The sequence below is a fragment of the Anabrus simplex genome, chromosome 3, assembly GCF_040414725.1.
Source record: "Anabrus simplex isolate iqAnaSimp1 chromosome 3, ASM4041472v1, whole genome shotgun sequence".
Classification (NCBI taxonomy): Eukaryota; Metazoa; Arthropoda; class Insecta; order Orthoptera; family Tettigoniidae; genus Anabrus; species Anabrus simplex.
The window spans coordinates 128073721-128095148 of NC_090267.1; positions in this window are offsets into that span (position 1 = coordinate 128073721).

Consider the following 21428-nt stretch of genomic DNA (forward strand, 5'->3'; position numbering starts at 1 on the left):
TCTAAGTATACTTGCTATGTGTAAAGCGTCTTCGTTAACTATATAGAGCGTTACTTCTCACCTCTGAACCATCAGTTCAGATCTTAGTTGGTGGATATGGAATTTGTCCTAGAAAAGATCAGGTGAAATAGAATTCCTTCATGATCCCCGATTTCCATAGTCACTTAAATTATAGAATGACATGAGTTATCAGTTGCGTGATACAGTGAGTCTGTCCAAGGATGCATATTATTATTATTAATTTATTATTATTGTACCGGGAGGTACACCTCAACTCCGCACATTCAAAAGATGCGCCTTAAAGAACTCCATCTATCTAACCAAACGGAAAACTGCTACTACATGAAGTTGGAACTTTAATCAGAAGATGTCACTACTAAAGTATTAAGTAATTGTGTTATTGTGAAGTTGCCTAAACTGACTGGATTTATTTGCTTTGTGTTTGTTTACTTCAACAAGTTTAAACTTTCCTCCATAGATGCCATTTAAAAACTCTGGTCATGCACTCTGGTGCAAGGTGGAACAACTTATAATTTAAAGAAGTTTGGTGTTTCTAGGTTTTCATAACTGAATCAATGTTAATTTATTTTCGGGTTGGTAACACGTCCCTTTCTTTCCGCCAGTTTTTGAATGTGTCCAATCACTAATATTCCGTACTTCATTTTCAGCCTATCACAGGCTTCTTCTTGCTTTTTTGGGTGTAACTTTTGAGTTAACCAATAAAATTGAGAGGGTGTGTCCGGATTAGTCCAGAATCCTCTCGAACCTTCCCTTCGTGTATATAAACTGCGGTTGCTTTGGCTATCTTGCCATTTGATCTCCGAATTTCTAGGAGCCTCATTCGTTGCCAGGCAGTTCATCAGCCCAGGTAATGACCATCAGTTTCATCACTCTCTGTAGCCACCTCCGCCGACATACACGAGTGGAAGGTCCGAATTTCTAACTATGTAACCATTCAATGTAAACTTCCTTCTTTTCATGTATATTTCATGAGTTCTTAAAACTGTAAATCGAGGATAGAGAGTGCGTTACCATCTCGAGTTCCCCTTCAACTTGGTTTGAGGTGATTACGACTTTGTAACTGTTTTTCTTCCTTTCCGTAATGCATTAAATCAACCTTTACTAGTGTCACCTCAGTAGCTTGTTATTAGCCCCTGTATCTCTGGGCCAAGAGCCCCGTTAGGATTTTATTCTTCATTATCTAGGAGTGCAAGCGTACGATTCCATTCATTTTGTGTTTGGACCAATAATCTAACCTGTTCCTTTTTCCATGAAGGCCCAGTATGTTGGTTGATAATACCCCTGTAAAAGTTTCAATTGTAAATTGGGCCTAGGGAAGCCAGAGAGTGTAAGGTTTTGTAATGTTGCCTTAAGCAGGCGGTTAAAATTGGATAAATGTTGGAGAGCCTGTAAGCTCTTTTCTGGGCTGTCATACAAATTTTAGTGAAAATTGGAAGAGTGCTCTTGAATTGGGGGATTTCTGCCCTTGCCTAAATGATACCACTTTGAAATTGTAAATTTGTAAACTAGGGGCTTGAATCCCAGAATCTGTAAAATTCACTAATCTTGGATTTTCCTAGTCTTGTTTCAAGATTGCTATTTTGTACCTGAGATTTCGTTGTTAATTCACCTAGTGAAAATTTGTTGTTAAGTTTTTTGCAGGAAATATAACCTTTATTTAAAGTTTTAATTCAAATTTCTGATATCGTAGTTAGACCCATTCAACACCCGTACCTTTTTTAACCTCTTTCTGCGATCCACCAAAATACGGTAACAATTATTATTATTATTATTATTATTGTTATTATTATTATTATTATTATTATTAGTATTAGTATTAGTATTAGTATTATTCATGGAGTTCCGACCAACTGAGGACCACGTCATTTCAACTGCCTCCTTCCCCGGCTTTAACATTTGCCCGGTACTCCCGCATTCGTTGTCGGTGTTGTTCCTGGCTTTCTTCTGTCCACGCCTTCCCTGATTTCAGCTTCGGTTTTTCTTGGAAATTCTTGTGGTCTTATAGTTTCTCTTAAGTCGGTTGTGTTCCAGGATATCATCATGCGTGATGCCCTCCTCCTGAAGATCTTTTTCTACCCCACTGAACCAGGCCCCTTTTGTCTTCTTATTTTGAAAGTAGGAGAAGATCCGCTTGGTTGAACTTTCAGATTATTATTATTATTATTATTATTATTATTATTATTATTATTATTATTATTATTATTATTATTATTAGGTCCGTCTCCATGACTAAATGGTTAGCGTGCTGGTCTTTGGTCACAGGGGTCTCAGGATAGATTCCTAGTAGGGTCGGAAATTTTAATCATCATTGGTTAATTCCACTTGAACTGGTGCTGAGTGTAGGCCTATGTGTCGTCTTCATCATCATTTCATCCTCATCGCAACGCACAGATCTCCTACAGGTGACAAATCAGAAGACCTCCACCTGGCAGGCCGAACATGTCCTCGGTCACTCCCGGCACTAAAACCCATACGCCATTTAAATTTATTATTATTATTATTATTATTATTATTATTATTATTATTATTATTATTATTTACAAGTTGCTTTACGTTGCACCACCACGATAGGTCTTATGGCGACGAAGGGATAGATCAACCAAGCGGATCTTCTCCTACTTTCAAGATAAGAAGAAAAAAGGGGCCTGGTTCAGTGAGGTAGGAAAAGATCTGGAGGAGGTGGGCATCACACATGATTGGGTTTGAACCCATTTACTGTTATTATTATTATTATTATTATTATTATTATTATTATTATTATTATTATTATTATTATTATTATTAATTTGCTTATGATTTAATTTCACACCGCACATGCAGGTCTTCTACGGTTATGTATTAGGGAAGGGCTAAGTCTCAGAAGATGTAGCCGTGGTTTTAGTCAAGATACATCCCCATAATTAGCCTGCTATGAGAATGGGAAGACGTAAAATTCCTGTTCATAGCTGCCGCAAATTCCAAGTTCAGATATCTGAACCGCACATTTCTAAAATCCGTACCTAATTCAAGGGATGCTTCTGTTGTTATTATTAGCTTTGCTGAGTAACTCAGGCAGTAGAGCGGTGGCCTTCTGACCCCAACTTAGCATGTTCATCCTGGCTCAGTCCGGTGGTATTCGAAGGTGCTAAAATGAGTCAGTTCAGTCTCATGTCGGTAGATTTACTGGCACATAAGAATTCCTATGTCGACCAAGCCAGGGTGATCAGTATCTGCACCCATCAGATCCAAGTCACTTTCCATCACTTTCGTACTTGTATAAGGCTCACCATCCTAGGCACAGTTCCAAAACAATATACGCATTTAATAAAAATATTAATAATAGTATACATAAACATTTTCATTATAGGCTATTATTAACTGTAGCGTCCGCCTCTGTGGTGTAGTGGTTAGCGTGATTAGCTGCCACCCCCGGAGGCCCGGGTTCGATTCCCGGCTCTGCCACGAAATTTGAAAAGTGGTACGAAGGCTGGAACGGGGTCCACTCAGCCTCGGGAGGTCAACTGAGTAGAGATGGGTTCGATTCCAACCTCAGCCATCCTGGAAGTGGTTTTCCGTGGTTTCCCACTTCTCCTCCAGGCGAATGCCGGGATGGTACCTAACTTAAGGCCACGGCCGCTTCCTTCCCTCTTCCTTGCCTATCACTTCCAATCTTCCCATCCCTCCACAAGGCCCCTGTTCAGCATAGCAGGGTGAGGCCGCCTGGGCGAGGTACTGGTCATACTCCCCAGTTGTATCCCCCGACCAAGAGTCTGAAGCTCCAGGACATTGCCCTTGAGGCGGTAGAGGTGGGATCCCTCGCTAAGTCCGAGGGAAAAACCGAACCTGGAGGGTAAACAGATGATGATAATGATGATGATTAACTGTAGCTTTTAGTCTGCAAGATCCTGTACTTGGATGTGGTCCAGTAACGCGGAAATCGCCTAGGGACGCTCGGCCGCCTTAAATTTGGGACGCCCTGATAGGCATTTTGAAGCTCAACATTGATGATTTTGGACTCTGACAAGCCATTCCCTAATCTCAAATACGTTTTTGTTAATTTTGAAGCCATTTATTGGCCATATGTTGCTACATTTTGCGAACGAACGAAAGAAAGAGAGAAGGAAACAAACAAACAAACAAACAAACAAACAAAAAACCGAGCTCGATAGCTGCAGTCGCTTAAGTGCGGCCAGTATCCAGTAATCGGGAGATAGTGGGTTCGAGCCCCACTGTCGGCAGCCCTGAAGATGTTTTCCGTAGTTTCCCATTTTCACACCAGGCAAATGCCGGAGCTGTACGTTAATTAAGGCCACGGCCGCTTCCTTCCACTTCCTAGGCCTTTCCAATCCCATCGTCGCCATAAGACCTATCTGTGTCGGTGCGACGTAAAGCAAATAGCAAAAAAAAAACAAATAACAAAAAAGAAGATGTTCGCACTACTTCAGATCACAAAACTCTCAGATATTCACTATTCTCACAATTGTAGAACTCGATGATACAAATCAAACGAGAGACGGAGCGAGTTGGCCATGCGGTTAGGAAGAGCACAGCTGTGAGGTTGTATTCGGGAGATATTACGTTCGAACCCCACTGTCTGAAGCCCTAAAGATGATTATCCGTGGTTTCCCACTTTCACACAAGGCCCGCTTCCTTCCCGATCCTAGCACTTTTCCATCCTTGTGCCGCCGGAAACCTTCAATTTGTTAGTGCGACGTTAAACCACTAGCCATGTTCATTTCTGCTGCTTCCAACTTATTGAATAAAATTTTCTGACCTCAACCAGCATTTCATCATGTAGAGAAAAGTGTTTATATATATACAGAGCGAGAACTTACGGTTTTCTTACAGATCGCAACTGGGAGTTCACTGCGATAGCTTTACTATCCCTTGTTTCAATTGCACTTAGTATACTATCGTCTTGGAAGGCTATATTTCGAAAATTCTTGAAATGATCCAATGATGTAGGTAATAAAATAAAATTGGTTCTTAGTCACACAATACAACAGTCTTCGTGGCTCAGACAGCAGCATGCCGGCCTCTCACCGCTGGGTTCTGCGGTTCAAACCCCAGTCACACCATGTGAGAATTGTGCTGAACAAAGCGGAGGCGGGACAGGGTGGTTTTTTTTTTTTTTTCGGGTACTTCGATTTTCCCTGTCATCTTTCATTCCAGCAACACTCTACAATATCATTTCATCTGCCAGTCATTAATCATTGCCCCAGAGGGCTACGACAGTCTTCGGCAGCCGGCACAAATCCTATCCTGGCCGCTAGACGAGACTTCGTTTATTCCATCCCGACCCGCTCCAATGACTGGATTTTCATTTTTCCACACAATACAAAACACCACCACATCCTGTTTGACAGCAGGAGCTTATATGACAACAAAAATCGTAACGATAAAGCTTTGTCGGGGCCGCTTTGACTAACCAACTCGAAAGTCACACGTTAGATAATATGACAGGTACATTTATAAGTGAGTTGCGTGCAACGGGGATGCGTATCACAATGCAGCACCATATAATGAAATGTTCCGATTTACACATAACGATATTTAACATTGATTTAACGTGGGAAACCGTAAAATATGAAATATATATTTGGTTTATGGCTTATCCCCTTATTCGGAAAATCTGGAACTGTCGATCTCTGAAAAGCCTTCCAAAAATATTTTTTATTTTTTTCTCAATCACTACTGATCTGTATTTATGGCAGTCGCCCAGGTGGCTGATTTCCTATTTGTTGTTTTCCTAGCCTTTCCTTGAATGACTTCAAATAAATTGGAAATTCATTGAACATATCCCTTGGTAAGTTATTACAATCCCTAATTAACCTTTCTATAAATGAATATTTGCCCCAAGTTGTCCTCTTGAATTCCAACTTTCTCTTCATATTATGATATTTCCTGATTTTAAAGACACCACTCAAATTTATTCGTCTGCTAATGTCATTCCAAGCCATCTCTCCACTGACAGCCCGTAACATACCACTTAGTCGAGCAGCACGTCTCATTTCGCCCAAGTCTTCCCGGCCCAATCTTTGCAACATTTCTGTAAAGCTACTCTTTTGTCGTAAATCACCCAGAACGAATCGAGCTGCTTTTTTGTGGATTTCTTCTAGTTCTTTTATCAAGTAATCCTGGCGAGAGTCCCATACACTGGAACTATACTCTCGTTGGGGTCTTACCAGAGACTTATATGCCCTCTCTTTTACATCCTTACTACAACCCATAAACACCCTCAAAACCATGTGCAGAGATCTGTACTTTTTTTTTTTACAATCCCATTGATGTGATTACCCCAACGAAGATCTTTCCTTATACTAACACATAGGTACTTACAAGTGATCACCATAAGGAACTTTCACCCCATCAACGCAGTAATTAAAACTCAGAGAACTTTTTCTATTAGTGGAACTCAAAACCTGACTTTTAACCCCGTATATCACCATGTCATTGCCTACTGTCCATATCACAACACTGTCGAGGTCACGTTGCAGTTGCTTACAATCTATATTACTCTATACAGAATATATAACATCATTCGCAAAAAGCCTAATCTCCGATTCCACTTTCATACTCATATCATTTATATATAATACTGCCTTGAGGAATTCCCCTCTTAATTAATACAGGGTCAGATAAAGCTACCCCTACTCTAATTCTCTGAGATCTATTTTCTAGAAATATAGCAACTTATTAAGTCACTCTTTTGTCTAGTCCACTTGCACTCATTTTTGCCAGTAGTGTCATATGAACCACCCAATCAAATGCCTTAGATAGATCAATCGCGATACAGTCCACTTGACCTCCTGAATTAAAGATATCTGCTGTATCTTGCTGGTATCCTACAAGTTGAGCTTCGTTTCAATAACCTTTCCAAAACCCGAACTGGTTGCCATCGAACCAGTTATTATTATTATTATTATTATTATTATTATTATTATTATTATTATTATTATTATTATTATTATTATTATTATTATTATTATTATTATTATTATTATTATTATTATTATTATACTATTTGCTTTACGTCGCACCGACACAGATAGGTCTTATGGCGACGATGGGGCAGAAAAGATCTAGGACTGGGAAGCAAGCGGCCGTGGCCTTAATTAAGGTACAGCCCCAGAATTTGTCTGGTGTGAAAATGGGAAACCACTGAAAACCACCTTCAGGGCTGCCGACAGTGGGATTCGAACCCACTATCTCCCGGATGCGAGCTCACAGCTGCGCGCCCCTAACCACACGGTTATTAATTTCGCATACATACATTATCATTATAGACTGTTATGCCTTTCAGCGTTCAGTCTGCAAGCCTCTGTGAATTTACTAAACGTCGCCGCAATCCCCTATTTGCAACTAGTGTTGTAGCCTCATTTAGTTCTATACCTCTTATCTTTAAATCGTTAGAAACCGAGTCTAACCATCGTCGTCTTGGTCTCCCTCTACTTCTCTTATCCTCCATAGCAGATCCTCCATTCGCCTCACATGACTCCACCACCGAAGTCGGTATATGCGTACAACTTCATCCATCGAGTTTAGCCTTTATCTCCTCATTCCGAGTACCCTCCTGCCATTGTTCCCACCTGTTTGTACCAACAATCATTCTTGCTACTTTCATGTCTGTTACTTCTAACTTATGAATTTCGCAAACACGTCTAATATAATCGGAACTAATGCTTTCCTAAAGCTTACAGGCAATGCATGCCAAACTGACTGAACTGTAATTTTCAGCTTTATGTCTATCACCCCTTCCTTTGTACACAGGGGATACTATAGCAACTCTCCATTTATTTGGTACAGCTCGTTAATGCAAACAATAATCAAATTAGTACTTCACATATGGTACTATAACCATTGTCTATAGTATATTCCCAGAAATCCAATCAATTCCACCCTCTTTTGTAGATTTTAGCTCTTGTATCTTATTGTAAATGTAAATTTCCATAGGTAAATTTAATACTTCTTTAGCATTATAGTCACCTCCTCTATCTGGACAGTATCCTTGTAACCAAAAATATTTACATATTGCTGACTGAATACTTCTGCCTTTTAAAGAAGCTCATGTACACACTCCCCTTGTTCATTAATGATTCATGGAATGTACTTCTTGGAATCTGTTTCTGCCTTAAAGTACCTATACATAACCTTCCATTTTTCACTAAAATGTGTATGACTGCCAATTATTCTTGCGATCATGTTATCCTTAGCTGACTTAGATTCAGTTTCCTAATAAGATCCTTCAGTTTCTCCTTAATTCCACAGCCATTTCTAACTCTGTTTCTTTCTAATCTGCACCTCCTTCATAGTCTCTTTATTTATCTTGTAACCGTCCAGGCTTCTCCAGCCCTACTAATTTAATATAATATCATTTTACGCGATATCATTTGATATCAAGTTTATCCGCCATCGGCTATTATTTGTAATAACATATTTATTCAACGTCAATCATTTGTAATCAAGGCTATTTGGAATCATATTGTATATATGATAACATCGTTTTATTATTTAAATTATTATATTATGTAGGATAAGAATTCATTATGTTGTAAATACGGTCAATATGTTGAGACATAGTTGTTCTCATTTCATCTCATGTTTGTGTATACGGAGGGTTATTCTTGAAGCTTGGGATTTTGCGTGAGTCATGGGTTTATTGTATGACCAAGGCTAGTAAACAGCGCCCCGCGCTCGAGGCTTGCAAGCTGGTCAGCTATATCATCGCCACGCCTTCTGGACTTGTCCAGGAAGAAGAGAAGGGGAGTTGATGCTTCGATCTATAGAATCAGATACTTCGTTGTATATGAGTTTTGAGATTGAACTGTTACCAAGAGTGGGGGTGAGCCCGGATATATACTGATTCTCAACACGAGAACGAGCTTACAGCCTTACAACCTTACAACCTAACTACGTGTACTCCATCACTACTACTTCTACTGTGAACATCTACTTTGAACGACGTGATTTGATTTTGAAACAGTGTGTGGTCGCTCCGCGACATAGTTATTTTGTACAATGTGTTGTCGCTTCGGTTATGTTATCGGATCTACGAGAAACGAAACAAGCTTATGGCTTGTGTGATATTCAGTAAATATTGTGGACGAAGAACTATGTTTAGTTCAAGTCTACGGAATTTTGGTACAAGTCTGTACCGTATAAATAGTATAGCTCAGTTGGATTGAGATTTATAGTAATATGGAAAAATTCATATCTCTGAATTTTCTCCTCTTACGATCAACGCTGATCAGTTTTTACAAGTATAGGGCCAATGTCTATTTTAAAGACTAGGCAAGCAGGGAGTGCTGGTCCAGATAGCCCGTACCATATCAGAGAAGGAAGAAAGGATGTCCATGGAGCAAATTCTACATCGAGAAGGAGAGAACGAGTAACCACGGAAACCAGATGACTTCAACGGAAGCTGCAATTGGTGAGCTTCAATTAGATAAAGCAAGCAATAGTAAATTCAGTAAATTCTAAATTCCTCCAGGCTTTAAGGAAACTTTTCCGATTCGTCTCATTTTTATTTGTATAATAAATTCATTTGTATTTTATATTGCGTTAATTTTCTTTCTTAAGCGATACTTAATGGTTAATTATTTAAAATCCTACCCCTGTGATTTAAGTGTAAGTCTCTATGCTAGTAAATATAAATTTTGGTTTACAGTTTTGTTTAAAACAGTAATCCTGGCGCCCAAACATTACATAGAGAAATGGGGAACCATGGAATGTTAATTGTTTCTATTTGCGTGGCAATTTGCGGGCAAGCCACAAATAGTTTATTTAATGTTCAGGTGTCCCAAGATAATAACTTTCATCTTCCCAAGTGTTTTGACGAGGTGGCACAGTTACATTTGTCGCACCAACGTGGAGCTCGAAAACCATTAAGTATTCGTGGAAAGAAAGCAGTAAAGTAGAATCTGTGTTTGTGGGGGTTACGTGAGTGTCCATATAATTTGTATGTGTGATTTTGGGGGAATCATGGCTGCACAAGGTGAAAAGGACATGAAATTACGTAGCGGAAACTTAGTAAAGGGAGGCGAGACACTGAATTCTAGGAATGTTGTAGATGAAAGCATTGAAGTAGATAAAACGGTAGAGAATGGTGGGCGCATGGAAAATAGCACAGAATCTGATGTAGCTACGATGGAGGGCGAGAAAAGTAATACGATTACTGATAAGAATATTCAACAACTGTTTGTGATGATGCAAGTGATATTAGAGCAAACGAAAGGGATAGATGAAATTAGGAAAGTGATAGGTGAAATTAGGAAGGAAGCGAAAGGGATAAATGAAAGTAAGAATGAAGTAGAGAAAAAGCAGACAGAGATTAAAGAAAATAGAAAGGAGATCGAACAGACTAAAACCGAAAGTAGCAGGGAAGTTAATGCTAAGATGGATGTTTTAAATAGTAGTAGTACACGTGAGCACACAAACTATCAGACACCACCCAGAAGACAAGAACACAATCACCGTGGTCAGTTTCAACCGAGACAACAACCTGTAGGTAATCAGTCACACCAGCAAAATAGGAATGTTCAGAGAGAACGCAATGTAGAGGAAGGTACAACCCGAAATCAGGATACAAGGAGACAAAGTAATTTAAACTGATAGTAGACGGTAATGAGAGATCAGATTATCAGTCTTCAGAACATGTTGCGAGAAATTGTGTAATGACGCACATGGATTATGATCTCGATGTTAGAGATGAGTTATTACGGGAGGTTGAAGTGGATCAAGTCGAAGTTGGTAGTAAATGTGAGAACCCCGTTGTTACGATCGTTGTATGGAGGGCGCAGTATCAGGCTTTATTGGATTCAGGCAGTCAAAGATCATGTGTAAGTTCGAAGTGGTATGAGGACAGAAAGAAGGAGAATATTGAGATTGAAGAAATGCCTTTGAAATCTACATATATCGTCACTGCTGTAGGTAAACGATCCAAGCAAATATGTAAACAAGTTGCCATACCTATTTGTATTAACGGGAAGTCGAAAATTCAGATCTGTCTTGTTATTCCGAATCTTATATTTGATGTTATCTTGGGATCTGACTGGCTAAGTTTATACTCAGCTCGGCTAAATTACAATGAGGCGATAGTATATTTAAGGTGGGATAATGAGGATGTTAAAGTTACGTGGGATGCCGAAGTTCAGACGAAAGTGGAAGTTTGTAACATGTGGAGTGTTAATGAGGTTTCAAAAGATGAAGAAGAGAGAGCGGATTTTAAGTTGTGTGAAATGTGGTTAGAGGAGAACCACGATGATGCTTTGAGACAAGCGGTAGATAGTAGCAATTTGGAAGAAGGTCAGAGGGACCGATTGTTGTATGTGTTGAGAGAACACAAGGAAGTATTTTCATCGAAACCTGGCAAAACACATGTGTATGAACACTCATTTTCAGTGCTGGATAAAAGTATATTCGCTGGACCGAGATATCCGATACCACATAAATATGCTAAAGCGGTAGACAATCAAATTGAAGCTATGTTAGAGGATGGTATTATTGAAGTTTCGAGTAGTCAGTGTGTCAATCCTTTATTGGTTGTGCCTAAGAACGACGGTTCTGTCCGTTTGTGTGTTGATGGGAGGGAGATGAACAGACGTATTGCTGCTGATCAATTAAAATCGTGAACTGTAGAGGAGCTGATACAGGATTTTCAAGTGAAAGTTTGGTTTTCTACTGTTGATTTACGTAGTAGTTTCTGGCAGATTCCGTTAAGGGAGGAAGATAGACCTTTAACAGCTTTCAGTCACAAGAGTAATCTGTATCAATTCTGTCGTGTCCCATATGGTACTCGTACTAGTTCTTCTGCTTTAATTCGTGCTTTTAATATTGCTCTGGGGAACGAAGCCGACCACTATGCCACTATTTATATTAATGATTTAGTAATTTCGTCTTGCAGTCTTGAAGAGCATTTAGAACATCTTGACAGGGTATTTACCAAGTTAGAACAGGCAGGTTTCACTCTTAAACTGGAGAAATGCACTTTTTGTCAGCCCGAAATCATCTTTTTAGGACACCGTGTATCTGCAATAGGTGTGACTCCAGAAAGCACGAGAATAGAGAAAATATTGAATGCAAAAAGGCCCAGGAATATAAAAGAATTGAGATCATACATTGGAGTATGTAACTTTTTTAGAATATTTGTTTTAAGATTTTCCTACTTATTAGAGCCGTTTAGAGATTTGCTGAAAGCTGGCAATAAGTGGAAATGGGCAGAATACCATGAGAAGGCATTTGAAGAGCTAAAAGATGGTTGTAGGAAAGCTGTGATTTTGAAATATCCTAGAGGAGATAAGAAGTATGTTATGATGACTGATGCATCACATTGTGGCATTGCTGGAGTTCTATGTCAGGAGGATGATGATAACAACTTAGGGATTGTTTCGTTGGCTTCGAGAGGGCTTAGTGCAGCTGAGAAACGATATACGATTACCGAATTAGAGTTCTTAGCGATTATTTATTCTCTAAGTAAGTTCAGGATGTACGTGTTGGGTACTAAATTTGAGATCTGGACCGACCATCATGCGCTATCTTTTATTTCCACTTGCAAATTGTCATCTAACAGAGTCAGTAGATGGATTTTAGCAATACAAGAGTATGATTTTAAAGTGGTACACATTAAAGGCAAGAACAATGTGTTAGCCGATTTGCTATCCAGAGACCGAGATTTGTGTAATGAAGGTAGTGTTATTAAGACCCAGGAAGGCATTTTTATCTGTGCATGTCTTCATAAAGACAATAAGGAAGCCTTGAATAAATTAAAGACGATGTGTTTTGAACAATCTCAGGATAATGAATGTAAAGCTGTGATAAGAGAACTTGAGAACGGAGATCAGGAAAGTGTGAAGAAAGGTAGACACACCTATAGAATGGTTGATCAATTTCTAACGAGGAATTGTGGTGACGATCGTTGGCGTATATGTGTACCTAAGTCTTTGAGAACGGAATTAATTTGGTTCATTCATAAGGAGTTGGGACATTTTGGTGCAAGTAAAGTGTTGTATGAGATTCAGAGAAGTTTTGTATGGGATAAGATGGGAAGAGAAATTAGGAAAACTATTTCCTCTTGTGATTTATGTCAACGAAGTAAAGCTCCCAATAGGTATCTCGAAGGACCTAGGCAAGCGGTCATTACTGAGAAAACCGGTGATCTTGTTTGTATTGACTTATTTGGACCCGTTGTTCGTGGTAAATATGGCTATCTATACGTTTTTGTGGTGATTGACGCTTTTTACAAGTTAGTCAGATTGTATCCGATGAGAAAAGCGACAGGTCTTAGTTGTAGTAAGATTATTAGTAACAAGTATGTTCAGGAATTAGGTACGCCTTGTAGGTTATTATCTGATAGCGGTTCTCAATTTGCCTCGAAGAAGTGGAAGGCTGTGATGACAGAGTTAGGTATCACACATGTTTTTTCCTCAATTAGGAATCCGCAAGGGAATATGTGTGAACGTACGATGAAGGAATTAGGTAGGATGTTTCGATCTTTAGTTCATGACAAGCACACTGCGTGGGTTGGTTCTTTAGCGTTGATTGAGAAATGGATTAATATGGTTCAGCATGATAGTACGAAATTCACCCCATTAGAGGTTCATTTTGGCAGCAATCCAAGGAATGAGCTGACAAAAGTACTAGGTATTACACAGGGACCTCAGCGGGACTCTCAGATATATGTCAGGTTAGCGAGAGAGAATTTGATTAAAGCGGCTGAGAAGCGTAGCAGACAGCAGAAACGTCAGGTGTTAGACGAATTTCATGTAGGAGATTCTGTTCTGTTACGTGTTCCCATGCTCTCGTCCAGTGAAGAGAAGGTGACGAAGAAATTCTTTTTGTTGTATCAAGGCCCATTCCAGATTCATTGTCGGGTTGGTCCTTGTGCATACCGATTGAAAGATGGTAATGGTGTCATGTTGGGCACTTATAATATTCGCTCTCTGAGACGATATATTTCTGCGAATTAAGTGCAATGTCTCCCAGGTGTTGTTTTGATAACATTAAATGTACTTGAGTTGGAAAACGTGAATTCATGTATAGGTTGTGAACCTAGACCTGACACCATTGTAGAAGCCATGAGTAACTTGGGATTTTTGTTTTGGAAACTGCAGAAGGAAATTAATGCAATAATTTTCTAAGTGTATATATTTTTTTGCAATGAAAACAAGAAATTGCTTGCGGCCATCTATGAGAGGTAAGCCACGTGTGATTACGTGTGTGTGTGTGGTGTATATATTATTATAACCTGGAACTGCCGAACACTTTGATGGTGAAGTGCAAAGATAGTATTTACCTGTTGTAGTAAATATTATGAGTGTTGCTGACAAACTTTTGCAAGAAAATCGGCAGGAATTATTACGAATGTTATCTGGTATCATTGAAACAGACACTCTACAGTGAGATACAAGATTTAATTATGTATGTTTTTATTAAGTGTGTGTCAGATGCAATGATGTATATATCAGCCGTTTTGTTGTAGTGTGTTATTTTCATATATATTATATCTGTAAATAACAGAAGGGCGTATGTAACCGTCCAAGCTTCTCCAGCCCTACTAATTTAATATAATATCATTTTACGCGATATCATTTGATATCAAGTTTATCCGCCATCGGCTACTATTTGTAATAACATATTTATTCAACGTCAATCATTTGTAATCAAGGTTTTTTGGAATCATATTGTATATATGATAACATCGTTTTATTATTTAAATTATTATACTATGTAGGATGAGAATTCATTATGTTGTAAATACGGTCAATATGTTGAGACATAGTTGTTTTCATTTCATCTCATGTTTGTGTATACGGAGGGTTATTCTTGAAGCTTGGGATTTTGCGTGAGTCATGGGTTTATTGTATGACCAAGGCTAGTAAACAGCGCCCCGCGCTCGAGGCTTGCAAGCTGGTCAGCTATATCATCGCCACGCCTTCTGGACTTGTCCAGGAAGAAGAGAAGGGGAGTTGATGCTTCGATCTATAGAATCAGATACTTCGTTGTATATGAGTTTTGAGATTGAACTGTTACCAAGAGTGGGGGTGAGCCCGGATATATACTGATTCTCAACACGAGAACGAGCTTACAGCCTTACAACCTTACAACCTAACTACGTGTACTCCATCACTACTACTTCTACTGTGAACCTCTACTTTGAACGACGTGATTTGATTTTGAAACAGTGTGTGGTCGCTCCGCGACATAGTTATTTTGTACAATGTGTTGTCGCTTCGGTTATGTTATCGGATCTACGAGAAACGAAACAAGCTTATGGCTTGTGTGATATTCAGTAAATATTGTGGACGAAGAACTATGTTTAGTTCAAGTCTACGGAATTTTGGTACAAGTCTGTACCGTATAAATAGTATAGCTCAGTTGGATTGAGATTTATAGTAATATGGAAAAATTCATATCTCTGAATTTTCTCCTCTTACGATCAACGCTGATCAGTTTTTACAAGTATAGGGCCAATGTCTATTTTAAAGACTAGGCAAGCAGGGAGTGCTAGTCCAGATAGCCCGTACCATATCAGAGAAGGAAGAAAGGATGTCCATGGAGTAAATTCTACATCGAGAAGGAGAGAACGAGTAACCACGGAAACCAGATGACTTCAACGGAAGCTGCAATTGGTGAGCTTTAATTAGATAAAGCAAGCAATAGTAAATTCAGTAAATTCTAAATTCCTCCAGGCTTTAAGGAAACTTTTCCGATTCATCTCATTTTTATTTGTATAATAAATTCATTTGTATTTTGTATTGCGTTAATTTTCTTTCTTAAGCGATACTTAATGGTTAATTATTTAAAATCCTACCCCTGTGATTTAAGTGTAAGTCTCTATGCTAGTAAATATAAATTTTGGTTTACAGTTTTGTTTAAAACAGTAATCCTGGCGCCCAAACATTACATAGAGAAATGGGGAACCATGGAATGTTAATTGTTTCTATTTGCGTGGCAATTTGCGGGCAAGCCACAAATAGTTTATTTAATATTCAGGTGTCCCAAGATAATAACTTTCATCTCCCCAAGTGTTTTGACGAGGTGGCACAGTTACATTCTGTAATAATAAAGTGTGTCTTCACCAACCCTTACGACCTTTAAAGGCACAAATCTCTTTTCACATTCCTCAACAGTTGCTTTAAAGCCATCCCAGAGTCTATTTACATTATTATTTAAAGTTTTCCAGAGATCATAGTTACTTTTCAGAAACTCCCTCATGCCTGTTTTATCATCCATATGGTACTGCCTGATAGTCTTACTTTTAAGGCCTTCCTTTCTGTCACATTTAATTTTAACAACGACAAAAACAGCTTCGTGATCACTAATACCATCTATTACTTCGGTTTCTCCATAGAGCTCATCTGGTTTTACCAGCACCTCGTCCAATATATTCTTCCCTCTACTTGGTTCCATCATTTTCTGAATCAGGTGTTCTTCCCATATTAACGTATTTGCCATTTGTTGGTCATACATCCTGTCGTTCACATTACCTTCCCAATTGACAATTGGTAAATTGATACATCCCGCTACAATCACATTCCTTTCCATTTCGTTTGCCACATAACAGATTACCTTATCAAATAATTCTGAATCAGCGACAAGGCTACCCTTTCCCGATCTGTACACTCCAAAGTCATCACGTTGCCTACTATCCTTAGAAATGGCCTTACACCATCTTTAACTTTTTCGTAGCGTACAAATTCTTCTTTCACCAGAATGAATACTCCCCCCTCCTACCATTTTATCCTATCTCTACGTCACACACTCCAGTTGCGTGTGAACATTTTTTCGTTCATTATATCATTTCTCAGCCATGATTCAACTCCTATTACAATATCTGGTAAGTATATGTCTATTAAATTACTTAATTCTATTCCTTTCATTACAATACTTCAACACTGATATTTTTATGTCATCCCTACTTGACTTCCAGATACCTTTACTCTTATCACCGCTCCCTAGACCACCCCGTTTCAGTGAATGTACCTCCCTATGACCCTTCTAAAATATTTCTTAACGTATACGTACCACTGCAGTTTAAGTGAAGGCCACCTGAGCGCAGATCCCTATCTCCTACCCACCCATTAGGATCTAGAAATCTCACTCCCAGATTCCCACATACACACTCCAAGTCTCGTTTAAATCCCCAATCACCTTCCAGTCACCATCCCTCCTACACAATATTCCACAAATAACAATCTCCCCTTCCTTGAACTTCACCCGGTTCTGCATTTACCAGATACCGCACATCCCCCACTACTTTATGTTGGTACTTATATCTGCTTGTCTTACGTTGTAGGTACCAGCGTGAAACACTACCTTCTCTTTTCCCTCCTCCTCTACTTTCTTTAACCTAATTCCTGAAATACACTCTACGCTGGTTCCCTTTCCTCCACACACTTTCCCCAAACGTCTAACAATGGAATCCCCCATGACCAGAGCCTCAACCCCCACCCCCCACCATGACCCTGTTCCACCTGTCTTTTCCTATCCTCTTCTCTACATTTCCCTTTCCTACCTTTTCCCTTCCTTCTACTTCCACATTTCTCAGCAACAGTTCCCTGTTCCTCATCTTCCTTCTGTTGTTCTACCTGGAGTGACTCGTACTGATTTCTCACAGACACCTGTACTAAATCCTGATCTTTAATAGGGCCTTTAGCCTGCAATCACCTTCCCCTTAGAACATTCGACCACCTGTCTTCTAAAATATACCCTTTCCTTTCCATCCCTCTAATTTACCTACTGTATCCTGTACATTGTTTGAGGGAGGTCTATCTTCCTTCCTGTCTTCCGAGAGAATCCTAATTATCTCCCTCAAACTCTCCAACTCCTCCCTCATACTCCTTAATGCCTGGCCACACCTATAGTTCCCACACTTGCACTCCTTAGCCATTCATTTTGGAAAAATGAAAAGAAAAGGAAAAATAAGTAACTTATTATGTGCAAGAAAATGAAAGGAAAGAAGTATTATCTAGGATAATACATAAAGATCACACGAAAATCTGGTTACCGCTGACGGATAAATGTACATTTTTAAAAGCGTGCTGACAAAAAATTGTTAAGACTAGAACTAGTCACATTCTTTCAATATACGTGTAAAACATGAAGTTTATTGTCTGGTTCATCTTTTTAACCTTTAAATGCACAGCATTGCATTTGTGCAAAAGTAATTTTCTTGGTTGTTATATCTGCCTCACGATTTTACAAGTATGCATTTACTTCTACCTCGCAGACGAACTCGCTAGGTGCCGCTAGCGTATTAAAAGTGAACAATCTTTTTTATTTTATGATTTTTCTGTCTAACCAGCAGGAGTGAAGTGTAAACTTTAAACAGTTGAGGTAAAACAAATAAAATTCGTGAGCAAGGACATCCCTACAATTGAAGTGTATCAGTAGCTGCGGTAATCGTACAGCTTTACGTATTCCGGTATGTAAAACATTCAAAATTCTTATCCTTTTGACTGATCCAAATCAGTAAGATATTTTTTTGATAATAATGTATTATTTTTAGAATTAAAACCCATCATATTTAAAAGAAATAATAAATTGCGCATTTAAGGGTTAATTTATAGGGACAGTAATACGTGTACAGTTAGTCACATGAGCGACGACAATAGAACGTCAAATTCTCCAACATCAAAGAGGCTAACAGACATTATAATAGGATAAAATCAAGCGTACCGAGAAATTTAAATACCTTGGCGACTGAATTGAACCCAATTTGTCAGAGAAAGTAGCCCTTTCCGCGAAAGTTAACAACTTGGACTTGGCCTTCGACTGACTTTAAGCACCTGTAACAGGCGATACCTGTCAAGAAATCTACACGACAGTCATCCTTCTGAAAGCCTTGATTGCTAGGGAGTGTCTGTCACTAAATATTAAGTCGAGAGAGAATAATTCTCAGAATGATCTACGTCTGGCACTAGAAGGAGGAGAATGCTGGAGACGTCACAATTCAGAGCTTTAGTTTCAGAGATAGGGTCTCTCTGGCTGTGCCAGGGAAAGGAGTGTAGCTTTCTTTGGTCATGTGGCCAGATTGTCTCCCAACAGACTGGCCGACCGCCTGTTCACCGTCTGGCGGAACAAAAAGTCTGTACTACCTGGATGACGGAGACTGAAGTGAGCTAAAGGAACTGGGGCTGACAGTCTATGCGACAGGTCATCAAGAAAAACCTGTCAAGCAGAAAGAGAAAATGTAGTTACGGCGAGAGAACATGCAACAATTCCGGGAAAGTAACAAAGCTCAGAGATGAATAAGCGTACTCCCAAGAAAACCCATTCGAAAGCAAGGAAGAATGAAGGAGAAGAACCTTTTGTAAGCTTAAAAATTGGATCTCAATATCAAAAGTTTCTTCTTCTTCTTCTTCTGGCGAGTGATTTGGCCATGTGGTTAGGGTGGCGCAGGTGTGATCTTGCATTCGGAATATAGTGGGTTCGAACCCCACTGTCGGCAGCCCTGAAGATGGTTTAACGTGTTTTCCCAATTTCACACCAGGCAAATGCTGGGGATATATCTTAATTAAGGCCACAGCCACTTCCTTCCCACTAATAGACATTCCCTATCCCATCGTAGCCATAAGGCCTATCTGTGTCGCTGCTAAGCAAAGCAAATTCTACTTACATACATCATACATCACAATTGTAGACCGTTATGCCTTTCAGCGTTCAGTCTGCAAGCCTCTGTGAATTTACTAAACGTCGCCACAATCTCCTATTTGCAACTACTGCTGTGGCCTCATTTAGTTCTATACCTCTTATCTTTAAGTCGTTAGAAACCGAGTCTAACCAACGTCCTCTTGGTCTCCCTCTACTTCTCTTACTCTCCATAACAGAGTCCATTATTTTCCTAGGTAACCTATCCTCCTCCATTCGCCTCACTTGGCCCTACCACCGAAGCCGGTTTATGCGTACAGCTTCATCCATCGAGTTCATTCCTTACTTAGCCTTTATCTCATAATTCCCAGTGCCCTCCTGCCATTGTTCCCACCTTTTGTACCAGTAGTCATACTCGTTACTTTCATATCTGTTACTTCTAACTTATGTCCACCCAGTTTTCGCTCCTGTAAAGCAAAGTTGGTCTGAAAATAAACCGATGTAAGGATAGTTTCGTACGGGAGCTGGCTTTCTTCTTACAGAATACTGTTGATCGTAACTGCGAGCTCACTGCATTAGCTTTACTGCAACTCAATCTCACTTACTATATTACCATCCTGGGAGAACATACATCCTAAGTACTTGAAATAATCTACCTGTTCGAACTTTGTATCGCCAAACTGCCATCACTTCTCTTAGATTTCTTACCTACAGACATCAATTTAGTCTTCAAAAGGTTAATTTTCATACCATACTCATTGCACGTATTTTCAAGTTCCAAGATATTAGACTGCAGGCTTTCGGCACAATCTGCCATTAATGCCAAGTCATCAGTATACGCCAGACTGCTTACTACATTTCCAAATAACTGAATCCCTCCCTGCCACTTTATAACTTTCAGCAGATGATCGATGTAAACTACGAACCACAAAGATGAAAGATTACAGTCTTGTCTCAACACCTGTGATGATGATGATAATGCTTGTTGTTTAAAGGGACCTAACATCTAAGGTCATCGGCACCTATCTAACACCTGTAAGTACCCTGAACCAAGAACTCATTCTACCATCGATTCTCACAGCAGCCCAATTGTCAACGTAAATGCCTGTGATTGATTTTAATAATCTACCCTTAATTCCATATTCCCCAGTATGGCTAACATCTTTTCCCTCGGTACACTGTCATATGCTTTATCTAGATCAATAAAACATAAACACAACTGTCTATTCCTCTCGTAGCATTTTTCAGTTACCTGGCGCATACTGAAATTTGGATCCTGACAGCCCCTCTGTGGTCTGAGAGCACACTGGTTTTCATCCAATTTACTCTCAACTACTGATCGCACCCTCTCTTCCAAGATTCCAATGAATACTTTGTCTGGTATACTAATCAATGAGATACCTCGATAGTTATTGCAATCCTTCCTGTTCCCTTGCTTATAGATTAGTAAAATTACTGCGTTTGTCCAATATGATGGTACCTTACCAACACTATATGCTAATCTTACTTCTGTATGAAGCCATTTCATCCCTGCCTTCCCACTGTACTTCACCATTTCAGGTCTAATTTCATCTATTCCTGCTGCTTTAAGACACTGGAGTTCATTTTCCATCCTTTCAACTTCCGCAAGCGTAATTTTACCGACACCATTGTCCTCCTCCCCATGAGCTCAGTTGTTCATGACACCACCAGGAAGATTTCCTTTTACGTTGAGAAGGTTTTCAAAATATTCCCTCCATCTGTCCAGTGATTCCTGGGATCTATTATGAGTTCACCTGAATTACCCAAAACCCTATTCATGTCCTTTTTCATCCCTTTCTAAGATTCCTTATTACTGTCCA